At 33.9% G+C, this 15,237-nt stretch overlaps 1 long non-coding RNA gene across 1 annotated transcript in view; it reads right to left on the bottom strand.

The window, feature by feature from the left end:
- LOC26515501 overlaps positions 1–8,913 on the bottom strand; it is a 55,320-nt gene extending 46,407 nt beyond the window's left edge. The window contains exons 1-2 of the long non-coding RNA XR_004310285.2: positions 8,689–8,913; positions 8,137–8,469 (exon numbers count right to left, since the gene is read on the bottom strand). This is a non-coding gene — a long non-coding RNA (uncharacterized LOC26515501). The remainder of the gene's footprint in view (positions 1–8,136; positions 8,470–8,688) is intronic.
- Between the last annotated feature and the right edge of the window lie 6,324 nt (positions 8,914–15,237).

Genomic DNA, 15,237 nt, shown 5'->3' with positions numbered 1-15,237 from the left:
CCCACCACACCACACCCCACCCACCACTTGCCCCTGTCGCCCTTGACTGTTGTGTCCTACCTCCCCCACCCCCCACCACCTGCCCCTCATCTGTCTGCTGTCTGAGAGAGATCCTGGCTCTGGTTCCGTCTGCCCTCCTAATTCATTACCACACATTGTACTTTTATGGATATGGCATAAGTTCCTTCGCTTACCTCCCAGATCCGGCTCCCCACCTACCTCCCTGCCTCCTTCCACCCTGGCGTTGCCTCCCCCCCTTTACTGTCTTCCTCTTCCTTCCTCCTGCAGGCCATGTCTGTCTGCCCCACCCAAACTGGGGACTCTACAGTGGTTCAAGGACATTGGGAAAAAGGATAATTACGATTTAAAATAAGTTTATTTTTATTTTATAATTTTATTAAAAAAGTATTTGTTTTTGTTAATTTTTAATCATTAAAAATATTTTTTATTAAATGTTCTTAATTTTTTTTATTTTTTAAAATTGTTTCGAAATATTTTTTAACTTTTAATAACAGCTTTTAAGTTTTAATTATTTTCTCTTAAAATATTAATTTCTGCTTCAAAAATGTATAATTTTTTTGTATTTTTTTAATTTTTTTAAAATATTTTTAATTGTATCTTTTCTTTAATTCCTTAAATATCTCACTTTTTATAAGCCTCTCTTATTTTTTAAACCCATTATTAGAATTTTGTTGAAATTTGTTTTAAAAACTTCAAGGCCAAACGCCAAATTTCCACAAATATTAAATTTTTTATACAAATTTCTTGTTGTACATTAATTTTTGTTGATTTTTTCCCCCGTTGTGGCTTCATTTGAACAAAAGACTGCAAACTTTGTGCCTTTCTTTTGCAGAATTCGCAAAGTCAACATTTGTTTATTTTTTATATATTTTTTTTGCAGTGTGTGGTGACACTGTTTGCCAAAGCTTGTTTGTTGGCTGGGGGGTGGTGGTGGGCAGGAGGGCAGGTTGGGGGTGGCAGGGGGGAGGGGGGAGGCAGGCGCTTAATGCTGCGCCGGCCGGCAAAACTGCGATTCATTCTGTCTCTGTCTCCGCATTGTTTCCCCATCTCTCTCTCTCTCTCTCGAACTCCCCTTACGCGGTGGTTTCTACTTGAAAGTCTGCACGCAATGCGTTATTTTCAAGGGGGGAGTAAAAGTCAAGGGGGGGGGCCGCCAAAAAGTGTCTGCACAAAAAGGGGGGGGGAGTGGCAGTGGGGGGCAATGGAATGGAAGTGGTAGCTGCTCGAAGATGGAATGACTCCAGGCCACTTGGGGCCATGGACATTTTCAATACACTTGCAAAAATCATGGGAGGGAAAAGGTATTTTTGAAAAATATTATTTTATACACTTGAAGAAATTCTTATTAAGTTTTATAAGCCAATTTTATAGGAAATCTTGTTTAAAAAACCTTTAAAAAAGCGTAGACAACCCCCTTAATAATTTCCAGTGTACCCACGCACACATTATTTCCAGGCCTCCCTCTTCCCCTCCCCCTCCGTCACCCTATACCCTTCCAGGCCCTCTCCCCCTTAGAAGAAGCAAAAAGCTCAGGCAACCACCCACCGGCCCCCCCACCGAACCCCCCGATCGTGTCTCTTTTTCATTTGTATGTAAGCTGTTGCCTCGAGTATCTTCCCTCTCTGTCTGGCAGCAAAGCCCCAAGCTCCAGGCCCCCTTCGAGTGTGCTTTTGTGTACACTCTCTCTCTCTCTCTCTCTCTATCTATCTATCTCTTTCTTTCATTGTCTCTGGTTGTTGTTGGTTCATTGCCCGCCAAAAATTTTGAAGGCCAAAATAATATGAGATTTTTGTTTCTTTTGCTTCTTCTTCTTCTTCTTCTTCTTCTTATTGTTGTTGTTGTTGGAGTGGGGGAATGGTGATGGGGGATGGGGAGACTCTTGTTGTTGTTGTAGTCATTTCAGGTTTTCCCTTTCTGTCAAATTTTTGCCTCATTCCCATTGTGCCCCCCAACAAACCAAAAAAAAAAAATAAATAAATAAATAAAACACAAAAAATAAGAAAAAAATAATAAGACAAAAAACAAACCAAAAACCCAGAAAAAAAAAAAAAAATACAGAACACAACAAAAGTTTCTTATACTCCATTGTATCTAGCTCTATCTGTTTTATATCTTTTATACCTCTCTTACTCTTTTATTTATTTTTTTGTCACAAATATTAATAATATTTTTTTTTCTGGGGAATTCAAGAAGCCTCTTTGGAACCCAATTTCCAATCAATTGAACTTTAAGCTTCGCTTCATTTCTGATTTAGTTATTAGATTATGTTCGAAAGGATTTAAATAAAGATGAATGAATTTATGACTTTATTTGGGTCTCGAGTTTTATGATTCTTCAGGGTCTAATAAATTTATTCAATTTTTGAGGACGAAAGAGCTGCTGAAACTATGTTTATAGAGTGCATTTCGTCACCTACCTGATTTGCTATTTTTAATAAAAGAGTTTCTAAGACTTTCTTTTTTAAATCTTTTTTATATATTTTATAAGCTTAAAATTGTCTTAATTATTAGAGCTCTAAATAATTATAACCTTGAATCTTCCTATAAATAACCCCATTCTACTAATCATTATTGAGAATCCTTTTCCTGAATTTTTAATTAATTGGCTTCTTCAAACTCTAACCATTGTTTATTAACCTTTTCCGTTTATTGCTTTTGTATTTAAAGTTTAAAGTTTTATTTTTTTTTGTGGGGGTTTCCAAGAATTTAAACCCCATCTTCCCCATCTCAGTGATGAAGAATTTCGTCTTGAAGACCTTTTATTTATTTTGTATTTATTTATTTTTTTTTTTGGCCAGCACTTGAACAAAGCTCTTATGGTTTTTGTTTTGTTTCTTTTTCTAAAATATATATACATATACATATAACACTTGAACGATCTGTTAATAGAGCTGATAAACTGTTCGATACAATTTTCAAATTTGCAATTGAGGTAATACACACATACACACTCACAAAACATTTGAAAAAAATAAAAAAAAAATATATATAACAAAAATAAATAAAACTAGAAACTCGGTGTCAAGAAACTCTCGAGTATCTAATTATATGGTAATACAAAAATACGAATGTACATATAAATTACTCTTATTACACAAACACTCTCTCATACACACTTAAGCAGCTAAGAAACGCTTACGCAATCAACACCACCTACCACCTACCACCTACCTTCCCCCCTGGAAGCCGACAAGCACCTTCCCTTTTCACCATCCGATCCATTCCATTCCGATATAAGTTAACCACCCGTCGATCTATTACGCCATCGCCATCGAAATCGTTTAGTTTCAGTTCTCTCGGGCCCAACTATCACTACACGGGGAGAAAAAAGTAGGGCTTTTATTGACAAGAAAAATTTAAATTTTATACTTCAATTTTTATGAAATTTTTTTAGTATTTTTTCAATATTTTTAAATAGTTTTTGGAAGTTTTTAAGCCATCTCTAAGAAAAGTCTGGTATTATGTTTTTTTTTTTTTAAGTTTAATTTTTATATTTTTTAACTCAAATTTTATATTTATTTACTTTTTTATCATTTTTTAAACGTTTTTATTAAGTATTGATTTGAATAATATCCTTTTTTAAAAAACACATTGAAATATTTTCCAAAATGCTAAAAAAATAGTTATTGAAAATATTTAGAAGTTGTTTTGGAGTTTTAAGCTTATAAAAATTTCTAAATTAAATCTAAATTATCTATTTTATTATTTATTTAGATAATCTATTTTATTAATTTAACACTATAAAAATTACTTCACATTAAAATTTCAGTTCAAATTTTTTTTTTAAATATATACCAAAAAAATACTAGAGAGGCTTTAGAGGAAATACTTTATTCTTTTATTTTTTTATTATCTGTCTTCCCTTGAAATGTAATAATACTTCCCTGTGTAGGATTTTCGAACATCTATTAATATTGGCAATTTTTTTCCCAGGGCCTCTGATTAGTGAGCTAGTCAGTGAATTTTGAACCCCACCCAGGCTTCTATATATAGTACACCATACCATTATGATCTCTTTGTCGTCGAGTGCTAATGATGATCAATCATCAGTGATCTCATCCCCGAGTGGGTTCTTCCACACATCTTCATGATAGATATATTTTTTTTTTTTTGGGGATGGGGGAAATTAATAAATGAATAATAAATGTATATGTATATGTAAATGGGTCAATGAACGGATAAGAAATTGATATTAAATTGTATTTTTAAGTTATAGTCCCTGATGTAATGCCTGGATGGGTTTCTCATCTAAAGTGTTTGGAATTTTCATGCAAGACTTGAGATAAATCAACCTGAAATAACAAAACAATTTCCCATTTCCATTCAACAGTTAATTCTCACCTTTTGAATACAAAATGTATCTAATTTTGAGATTAATTTTTGAAATAGTTCCTCCGCCCACCGAAATGAAATGAATAATTGGCCAAGTATTTCCTAGACATTCCATCAAAATGAAATAATAATGCCAGAAATTGAAAATCAAATCATATGATGATGAGTACTCTCTATCAAGTATCTGTATCTATCGTCGGGCTATATGTATCTGTGTCTGTAAACGTGCCTCGCCCATTTGTGAATTTCATCAGATGCCATTTCTTGGCTCCAGGGCTCCAGGGCTCCAGGGCCTTCAATTCATTCATAAATGCGAGAAATGCGAGAAATCAACTTGTGACAATGCGTAGACGCACACATAATGCCACATGATCCCATCATCATAATCAAATATTACTACCGCACATACGCAGTGCTAAGGCACTGAGAAAAAAATTATTAAAAAAATGTAAGAGATATTTCAAGTGAAAATTTCAAACTTTAATGAAGAAAAGTACCAGGTATCAGTACTACAGTACTAATTAAAGTTGAGAGTTAAGTTTTCTCCCCTTCTTACTATTTAAATTTATTTATTTCCCCTTTCTCCACTTTAAAATTATTATATTATAATTTATTATGCTTTTTTTTTCTTCTTCTGTAAGCGAAGGGGACCTCCTAAGCCTAAACGCAACATTTAAATTACGTAAATTGATCTCAACGGATCCGGACCTTATCAGGCCCCCAGAAAAAATGGGGCACGAGGCGGAAAGGGAGCTCGGAGGTGGACTGGGCAGAGCTGAGAACTGAGACCCCATAAATCTCCCGATCGCCCCTTGTAAGCCCCCCAACTCTAACCCACTATGAAAAAAATAAATAAATAAAAAAAAATCACCCACTCTCCAGATTCGTTTATTTTGCTTTCCATTTCGAAGCCTCTTGGCAACCAAGACAAATGGCAGCAACTTGTTTCTTTAAAGTTCCCTCAGAAAGGGTATTTCAAATGGATAATAAAAATAATTATTTAAAATTTAAAAAGAAATACAAATTTTAGATAATATATGTAGCTCTTAAAAAAATATTGTTAATGCTTGAAAGAATATTTTTGGAGAATAAAAAAAGGGTTCTTGTTTTAATAAAATTACATATATTAGAATATCTTTTAAATTTTTCATAAAATTTTTAGCATTAAATAACTTTATTTTAGATTATTTAGATTTATTTTAGACACTCTCGAAAAAGGTTTTAAATATTTTTTTAAACCCTAAAAATTAGGATTTCTTTTAAAAGAAGTCTAAATTGTATTTAAGCTTCAAATAATAATATCTAAATATATTTTTGAAAGTGAAAAAATAATATTATTATATTTTTTTAAAGAGCCTCTTATTATTTTATAATATTGTTCTAAAATAGTATTTATTTGTTGCTATTTTTTAGATTATCTTATTAAGAGTATCTAAAATTCGCTATTAACCCTCTAAAACCCTCTGGTTTCTTTCCCTTTTTGTTGTTGTTATTGTGTCTTATAATTTATATGCTACTTATTTTGATTTGTTGTTTTGAGGCCTTTGTGTTTTGATTTCTTTTTCCGCACGCACATTATTGTTTTGGCCTTCCACTCGAGTCTGTATTTTGTCCACCATAGTGGACTAGCTCCTCCTAGATTTTTGTCTATTTTGGATATTTGCAAAATTTTTTTTTTGTCTTATTATTATTTTTTTTTTTTGTAGAAAAAAAGAAGGTGTACACCTGTTGTGTGTTTATATGCCCATTATTTCTTCCTTTTTATTTTGGTTTTGATGTTCTTTTGTCTTGGGTGGCGGTTAGGTCAATGGGACAATAAAAAATAAAAGCAAAAAAAAAATAATTAAAATAAACAAGAAAGAAGAAAACCAAGAAAGACATCAAAATAATTACATCAAGTTTGTTTTTCTTTTCAGTTTTTTAGTTTCGGATTGCATGTGGGCTTCATTCATTCACTCATTCATTCCCCTAGTCTGTTATTCACTTACTTATTCACTTATTCAATCGCTCATTCATTCATTCATTCAGATTTCGGTTTTCAGTTTTTGGATTTCGGATTTGCTTCCATTCATGTTGACCGAACACGGTCCAACAACTTTCGTGCCACATGCACGCCGAAAAAAAAAAAAACAAAAACAAAAAACGAATCACTCAAGCCCATCCACAGAGGCGACTCTCCTAGCCCTTCACAGATACTCCCAGTAGTATCCCACAGATACTGTTTCCGAGCTGAGCTGAGCTGAGCCGACTTGTGTCTGGCAGTTGTGGGTGAATTCGTTTAATTATTAAACAACAGCAGCCGCCAAAGAAGAGCCTCAAATTTAACACCTACGCCGCTTTTTTTTCGAGTTTTTTAGTTTTTTAGTTTTTGCGGATCATTAAGTTCCGACGCTCCTTTTATGTGGCTCCCCAATTTTCCGGCTTCTTTTTTTTTGTATTTTTTCATAAGTCCATAGAAATCCCACACAGTGGTGGTGGAAATAATAAGATCATAGGCATTATTAAAAAAATATATCATTTTAAATATATTTCTTATAGATTCTAATTCTTATAGATTTTTAAAAAACCTTTTTAAAGTGACATTTTTTCTGTTAAACTTTATAATATTTCCTAGAATTAAGCCACCCTACCGAGAGGCACTGCCGCATAACGTACGGCTTGCATCGTTTTTATTTATAAATTTGACATATTAAGAGCAAAAAAATTCGTCAAACTATCTTAAATTAGTAAAAATAATTACTAAAATCTTAAAAAAAAGCCTTTATAAAATAAATCAAATTAAATATAACAATAAACAAGACTTGAACCTATAACTATCCCCACAATTGTCTATTAAACCCCGTGTGGGAGTGAGAAGAAACTTTAGTCAGATCAAGAAGAAAAAGTAACCATTCCCATACGATAAAAACTAGCCCCAAAAAAACCATACTATCCACCAAAGCCTAGCTCCACTGTAAACCAAAGCGCTTTGGCCAATTTGTCAATTTAATTCGATTTAACGCTTTTCTATTCCAATATTTTCTGCTTTATATTGTTGGCTTCTCTCTCTATATTTTCAAACTTTTATTTTTACTTTTATTTGTTTGGATTTTTGTTGTTATTTTTTTTGTGTTGGAGTTTGAACTGCAGCACAATGTGGCTGGCTGGGTGATTCAGTCGCTTCCTTTTGGCCCAAAGCATGCGATTCATTCATAAATCAAAGTGCGACTTGCCCAGGCGTTTGTTTAATAACAATTCCAATTGAGTTTTGAGGCTTTAGTTTTTTTTATTTTTCTCTTATTTATTTGTTTAATTTATTTTATAGCCGGGTATGTGAATATCTTTAAATGTTTAAGGAACTTAAAATTAGGAATTTAAGGCAAAACAAATATATTCCCTTTCTAACTAACTTATTTAAGAGGTTGAATATTTTTTACTTACCTTTTTTGTTAATTTTTTTTTCATATAAAAAATATGATGAAATATTTTAGATACCTAGAGTAATCCGTAGTCTTTAAATAATATTCTAGCAATTTCCTATACCTTTCTTCCACTGATTTCGATATCATAAGTGTATTTGTGGTGTTTCGGTTCGATTGTGGGCTCTGGCATTGAAATGCGAGGCACGTGACGCAGTCGCTAACGCAGACACGGCTAATGCTAAAATGCCAACTGCGTGGTCACTTCGTACGTACATTGGCCCCCTGAGTCTTGTATTTGTTTATTATTATTATTGTTTTTCTCTTATATCTATTATTTTTTTTTTTGTTTTTTTTTTAAAGCGTCTGAGTCTGAGCGAGCTTACCTGAAATGGCCAACAACTTGAGGCCGCTTTTGGCCACGACTCTGGCTTTTTGGCCTTTCCGTTCCGTGTCTCTTTTTCTTTATTTTTTTTTTTTATTGTATGTTATGTAGTTGGTGCCAAATTGTTTGCCCCCACAAATGTTACACAAATGTGGTGTGTGTGTGTGGTGTGTGTGGATGACAGCACCCACAGGCACCACTCCAAAGCGGCTCAACCCCGGACGGAGGGAGTGTGGGCGTCTCGAAAGCCAAAATCTAAAAAAATTCTGAGGCATTTTGTCATCATCTCTCTCAGCGGCCAAAAGAAATTCCAATAATTTTTTGGACAAAAATCCTAAAATAAATATACAAAAAATAATTAAAGAGTTTAGAATTTATTTATAATTAAATATTTAACAAAAAATAAGTTAAAGAAATGTAAATTCATAATAATTCAAACTTATTAATAAAAAATAAAATTAAAATCAAGACCCATCCCACTTCTAAGTAATAATAAAGGGGGGTTTCCACTTTCGAAAAGGGTTTCCCCCTGAGATTCATCTGGGATTCATACCTGCCATTCCCATTCCGTACTACCTCAACTAATGGAGCTCCCGGAGAGCGGAATTTGCATAATCTCCCATTGACGCAACTGCCACTGCCACTGCCACTATTGTTTATTTTATTTTTTAACACGTTCCCCAAATGCAAATTTCTCGGCTCAGAATTCCATCTCCAACATCTCGAAATATTTCTATTTTTTTCCCCATTTTTTATAGGCGGAAAACTAATTTGTATCGGTATGACACGAGAAAAAAAAACTACCAGATTGCATAACAACTCGGCCGATCGATTTTTGTTGCCAGCTGGCTTCAGAAATCGGAAAAGCCCCCTCCGATCAGACTGATATATATGTAGATATATATTTTTTAAGAAAAACTATTCTATGAATGGACAAGTTGCGAGTAATTGGCTCTGGCAGGCGGCGCCTCGAAGCTCAAAACTCAAAATGATTGAGTGACTGACTGATTGACGGACTAACTGACTGACTGACTGACCAACTAAACCGGGAAGGGGCGTTACTGATTTGGAGAACTGACTTGGAGAATGCCGTTAACATGCCACCTGCTACTACTGCTGCTACTGCTACTACTGCTGCCAACAGGTGGAATTCCAGCTTACCACAAGTTTTTTTTAGTTTTCATTTGAAAATAATATTATTTTTGGGATACAAGTTTTAGAGTCCAGTTTTTCTTATATCTTGACCCTCTGAGAAGTCTATATCTTTGCCATTTATGATCTGATTTTTAAGCGGAATGCCTTAAAAGATTTCTGGAAGAATTCTCCATAAATCTACTTCAAAAACTAACAACAAAATTTTTGATTGATTTTTTTCATATTTTTCTGAAGGAACCCCTTGTAGAATCGGGGACATCCATATATGACTCTTTAGAAGACTATATCTCAGTCAGTTTTTATCCTATCCTCGAGCGGCATACCTTAAAAGATTTCTAGAAGAATTCCTCACAAATCTGCGTCGAAAACCGGAAACAAAATTTTGGATCCTTATTTTTCAAATTTTTCTGATAAAACCCCTTACAAAAATCGTACTTTTCATATATGGTAACTTAGAAAGTCTATATCTCAGCCAATTTTGATCCGATTTTGAAGAGTTATACCTTAAAACATTTCCTAATAAATTCTACACAAATTTGTATCAAAAACCGAAAATAAAATTTTTGGTGCATATTTTCTACAATTTTTCTCAAAGAACCTCTAGTAAAAACCAGTATTCCCACCTACGATTTCTTAGACAGTCTCTCTCACTATCACTATCCATCAATGCCTTTCGCGTTCAATAAATTCCAATCGAATTCTTGACTCAATCACAAGCTTAACTTGGCGAATAAGATCTTGGCTTATAACCTTATAGACCTTCTGTACAAGAGCCAGACCAAATAGTCCAACAATTAACCGACTAACCAGAGAAAGTTGTTTCCGAATGACCTTCCCCCGATCATTCCGATCAGATCGTTAAATCCCAAATGGAATTTGGCAAATTAGAGCCACTAATGATTAGTTTAATCAGAGATCTATGGCAGCATCTGGTTGTGTTTTGGACCAAGTGATATAAAATACATATATATATAATATATAATTTAAGATCATGAATAAATAAAAAGAAAGAACAGTCTGGTATGTGTGTGTGAGTGTTACTGCGCCATTGATTGCGTATCTCAGTATCAGCTCTCGACGACTTATCGCCAACTTATAACTTATAGCCACCTCAAGGCTACTCGGCCATAGTTTTTTTTCTATTTTCTATTTTCTATTATTATTTTTTTTTTTTTGTTCTGACCAGGGTGCCTAGAAAGTGCGTCGCATTTTGTTTGTTTACTTCAAAATGCAAAAAAAAAAAAATAGTAAAAAAATCATAAAAAATAAACATTGGCAGGTGAAACTGAAACTGAAACTAAAAACGCAAAAATTCGCAAATCGGGGATATGGAAGTGGAAAATTTGCTAAAAAAATAAACGCAGTTTGTGAAAAAATTACGTTCTATTTAATAGAAATGTTTGGCCAAAAAGAACAAGTTCTTGAATATTTATGACAGTTTTTTAATCATGTGGGTTTATGGTTTATTTTTTATATTGTTTTCTTTTGTTTTTATATTTTTTTAAAGGGGATTAGGGTGTCTATATATATTTTTTAAGAATTATTATAAGTTTTCTTGTTGGTTCTGAATCTTATATACATCTATTTCATCTATTTTAGGGTAGATTCTAAGGAAGATTTATTAAATTCATATCATAACTCTTAAATCATAACTCTTAAAAAAATCTATAAAATCTATAGTAACTTGTAGTTACTCTTCCAGTAGTTCCTCTAGTAACTCTCCCAATAATTTCTCTAGTAACCCCATCTTTAATTTAATTTTAACTTAATTTTAAATGTTAATCATTAACTATAATGCCTAACTGCAAACAACACCCTTAACGAGAAACTCCTGCTATTAACCTGTTGAATGAAATATCATCCCCGGAACCTCATCCCCAGAACCCCGTAATTATCTTTAAATTACAAAAAATTGAGAAATATATAGAAGGAGTTGCAGGAGAGACACCTGTGCCTATTGAAAATAGTCCTAAAGACTTTTTAATCTTTCTGTTTGGCCCTTTTGTGGTTTCGGTTTTGGGCCTAAAGGTCTAGTACTCACAAAAGGTGGCCAATTTCATGCGTTAATACCTACGCAATGGACACGCGCCGCTGAACGAGCCAAATTGGAAAACTAAATATAAAAAAAAATGATAAAAAAAAATTACAACTCAGAACCAACACGGGCCACGCATATTGAACAACTTCCGCTTGATAACTACTTTATGTTCCGATTGGTTCCGATTCAGGGTGGAAGTGATTCTCCCTGTCCGCTTGTCCCTCTGTCCGTCTGTCCGTCTGTCCGCCTGTCCGCTTTTCCTCTTGTCCGCCTAATTGCCAAGTTAACCCATTGGCTATGACACTCCGGCTAATTGCCCCTGCTGTCCAAAAAAAAAGCTATTCTCTTGGAAATGGGCCAACAAGTTGATTATTTTTTTCATTTTTCCTCTAAACTAATAAATACTAAATAAATACTGTATAAATACTATATAAATACTAGATAAAAATACCATTTAGAGATTAATCATCAGTCTTGATAAAGAGACACAACAAACACACAAATAAATGCCAAACATAATCGATTGTGTATGAGAAGTTCAATTGAAATGAAATAACAATTACTGCCCCTATAAGTCCTCAATTTATTTCTACATTTATTTGTATGTATAATATTTATTTGGATTCATATTCATATTCATATTCATATTCGTTTCTATTTACATCACCATCGAGTATGTTAGATGTTTCATCATGGCTGTCAGCTCCTCATCTAATTGGGAAATGTGATTCGATTTGTATGCTCGATTTGTTGGGGTCTCTACAGAAGGGGTTGTCTAGCTATCAAAAGGGGTTTGTTAAATTATTTTTAAATATTAATTTTAAATAAATTTGATATTTATTATAATATTAGATATATTTTAGGCCTTTAATGATTTCGGCCTTTAATGATTAGGTATGTTTTATTTTTTTTTTTAGTTTTTTATTTAAAATAAATCATTTTATTGGCTTTTTTAATATTATTTTTACTTATATATTAAATATTAGTAGTATTATTTAAAAAAGTATTAGTTTTTAAATTATTAATCTTATTTTTTTTATTAGTATTTATTTTTTTAGTATTTTTTCATTTAATTCCAAAAGTAGAGCATCTAAAATCCTCCTACTCCCCATTATTATTTAATTTTTTTTGTCCACCAACCCAAGTTCCGAGTTCAATCCACTCTCTGACCATTGTTTTTACAATTATTTTTTCCCTTTTTTCTTTATTTGTTCCCCCCCTTTTTTTACAACTATCAGCAGCATTATTGATTTATTTGGCGCACATCAATCGGCCCATTATATAGTCGTATCTGGAGCTGGAGCTGGAGCTGGAGCTGGAGCTGGAGCTGGAGCTGGAGCTGGAGCTGGAGCTGGAGCTGGAGCTGGAGCTGGAGCTGGAGCTGGGCTCTCCTCCGTAATGCGACATTTTGTCAGTGTCATGCGGCATAATTGTTGTTAGATCTCTGTGGAAGATACTTGTATATATATAATATATAGTAGAGTCTTGCAGGGCTCTACTATAGAGTAGCTGTCAGTGTCTCCCCTGCTACCTGACAGCCATTTCACAGGCCATTGTCAGGTTTTTGTCTTTCTTTCTGGGCGGTTATCAGTTGGAGGTGATTCAAAGCCAGAAACTACACTGAAAACTTTTCACTATCCCCCTCCACTATCAGCCCACAACATTGTATTAAAAAAAATACATATATTTTAATTTATATAAGAAATAGGTATAAGAATATAGTATATAGAATGAGGAATGACATCCCCCCCTCGCTAAACTGGCGCCATCTATTATCAGTGGGCGTGGAACGCAAATCGAGGAGCGTGCGCAACATGCGACCATGAAAAAGAAATTAAATATATACTTATTTTTTAAAACAAAAAAAAAAAAAATGAGAGAAAAAAAATGTTAGATAGGAAGAAAAATTGCGGGAAAAAAAAGAGAAAGAATTGGAGGGAAAAAAACTAGACAAGATATCTGGGATATATATTGCATATATAAGCTTGTTTAACAATCGCCGAGCGAAAGGGGAGTCCATAAAAAAGAAATCAATTAAATTAAATTTATAAGACAGTGCCAGGGGCGGAGGCAGCCGACATTTCTGAGGCAAATCGTCAAATTTCGCTGGCAGGTACAGTGATAACTGGGCATTGGAAGACAAAAAATTTTCAATAAAATAATTAAAGAAAAATAATAATAACAATAACAGAATAATATATATTTCTTGTCTTTTTTTATACCCTTGCAGAGGGTATTATAATTTTGGTCAAAAGTGTGCAACGCAGTGAAGGAGACATCTCCGACCCTATAAAGTATATATATTCTTGATCAGGATCACCTCCTGAGTCGATATGAGCATGTCCGTCTGTCCGTCTGTCCGTTTCTACGCAAACTAGTCTCTCAGTTTTGAAGCTATTGAGTTGAAACTTTGCACACACCCTTCTTTCCTTTGCAGGCAGTATATAAGTCGGAACGGCCGGGATCGGTCGACTATATCCTATAGCTGCCATATAACTGATTGATCGGAAATGCCATAACTTTGGTGTTTTTTAAGTTAGAGGGTTGGGAGTTTCTACACATGTTATATTTGACCAAAATATCTTATGTACAAAATTTCATAAGGATCGGCCGACTATATCCTATAGCTGTCATAGAACGATCGAAATTGGCATAACTTTGGTGTTTTTTAAGTTAGAAAGATGGGATTTGGTACAGATTCTATTTTGGGGAAAACAATCTGCCAATTTTCATAAGGATCGGCCGACTATAAACGATCCGCTATATATCTAATAAAATAAGATGGGTGGCGCCACCTAGCGGACTGCGACTGAACTGCAAGGGTATATCAACTTCGGCTCCGCCCGAAGTTAGCTTTCCTTTCTTGTTTTAAATTAATTCTTGTCGAGTTTAAATTTTTATCTTTTATGTAAAATATTTTTCATAAAAACGATTTTTCAATTATTTAAATGGAATTATTTTAGAGAAATTAGCATAAGATAAGAAAAAACGTATTATCCATAAAAGTAAATAATTATTTCTTCAAACAAGAATATTTCCTATTCCTCCTTAGCCAGTGTCCACTGTACCTGTCCGCGTAACGCTATCACTGACCTTGCCAAAACTGATTTTTTGCTTAGAGTGTGGTGTGTGGTGTGTTGGTAGGTGTGTTGGTAGGTGTGTGATAGTTGGTGTGTGATCTGAGTCGGCCCGCTGAGTTTTTTATGCGAGCAGAGGCAGAGGCAGCCCCCGAATCGAATTAGAAAAGCAAATACTAAATTTCCAAATTATGCAGAATGGACATCGAATCGAAAGGTGAATGCCAGGGGGGAGTGGCGGGGGGGTGTTGGGGCAAAGGTGTTGCCAAGCCAGAAAAAAAAACTAAAACTGAAACTGAAACGAAACCAACAACACCTCTGTCAGCGTCGGCCGCTTATCAAATGCGGAAGCTTTAATTTTTTTTTCCTCTTCGTTTTTTTTTTGCCGCATCAAACTAAAAAAAAATAAAAAAAAAACCTAAAACTATGTACCTTTGGCTTGTATGCAAATGGAAGTTTTTATTTCTTTTTAGAGAAACCTGGTCGGTCGGTTGGTTGGTTGGTCGGTCGGTCGGGCCTCCAAATCAAAAAGGGGAGCACACATATAAAAAAAAGACAATAAAAAAAATAGAAAAAAGTGGAACAAAGAAGCTTCACCTTTGAGTGGCCAATCAACCTCTCGATTCAAATATTGAATTTGGTTTTCATTTTGATTTTGATTTGGTTTTTGAATTGGTTTTAGATTTTGAGTTTGAGTTTAATTTTTTTGATTTAATTGAATTTTAATTGAATTGGTTCAAGGGGGTTTTTTTGGGGAATATATAGAGCTTCAGTATTATTTAAGTGGTATTTTATCTTGGTTTATTAGAATTATTATAGTATATATTAGTAG

The sequence above is a fragment of the Drosophila ananassae genome, chromosome XR, assembly GCF_017639315.1.
Source record: "Drosophila ananassae strain 14024-0371.13 chromosome XR, ASM1763931v2, whole genome shotgun sequence".
Taxonomy (NCBI): Eukaryota; Metazoa; Arthropoda; class Insecta; order Diptera; family Drosophilidae; genus Drosophila; species Drosophila ananassae.
Note: the sequence above shows the minus strand (reverse complement) of the source record. Positions and strands in the feature narration are given on the sequence as shown.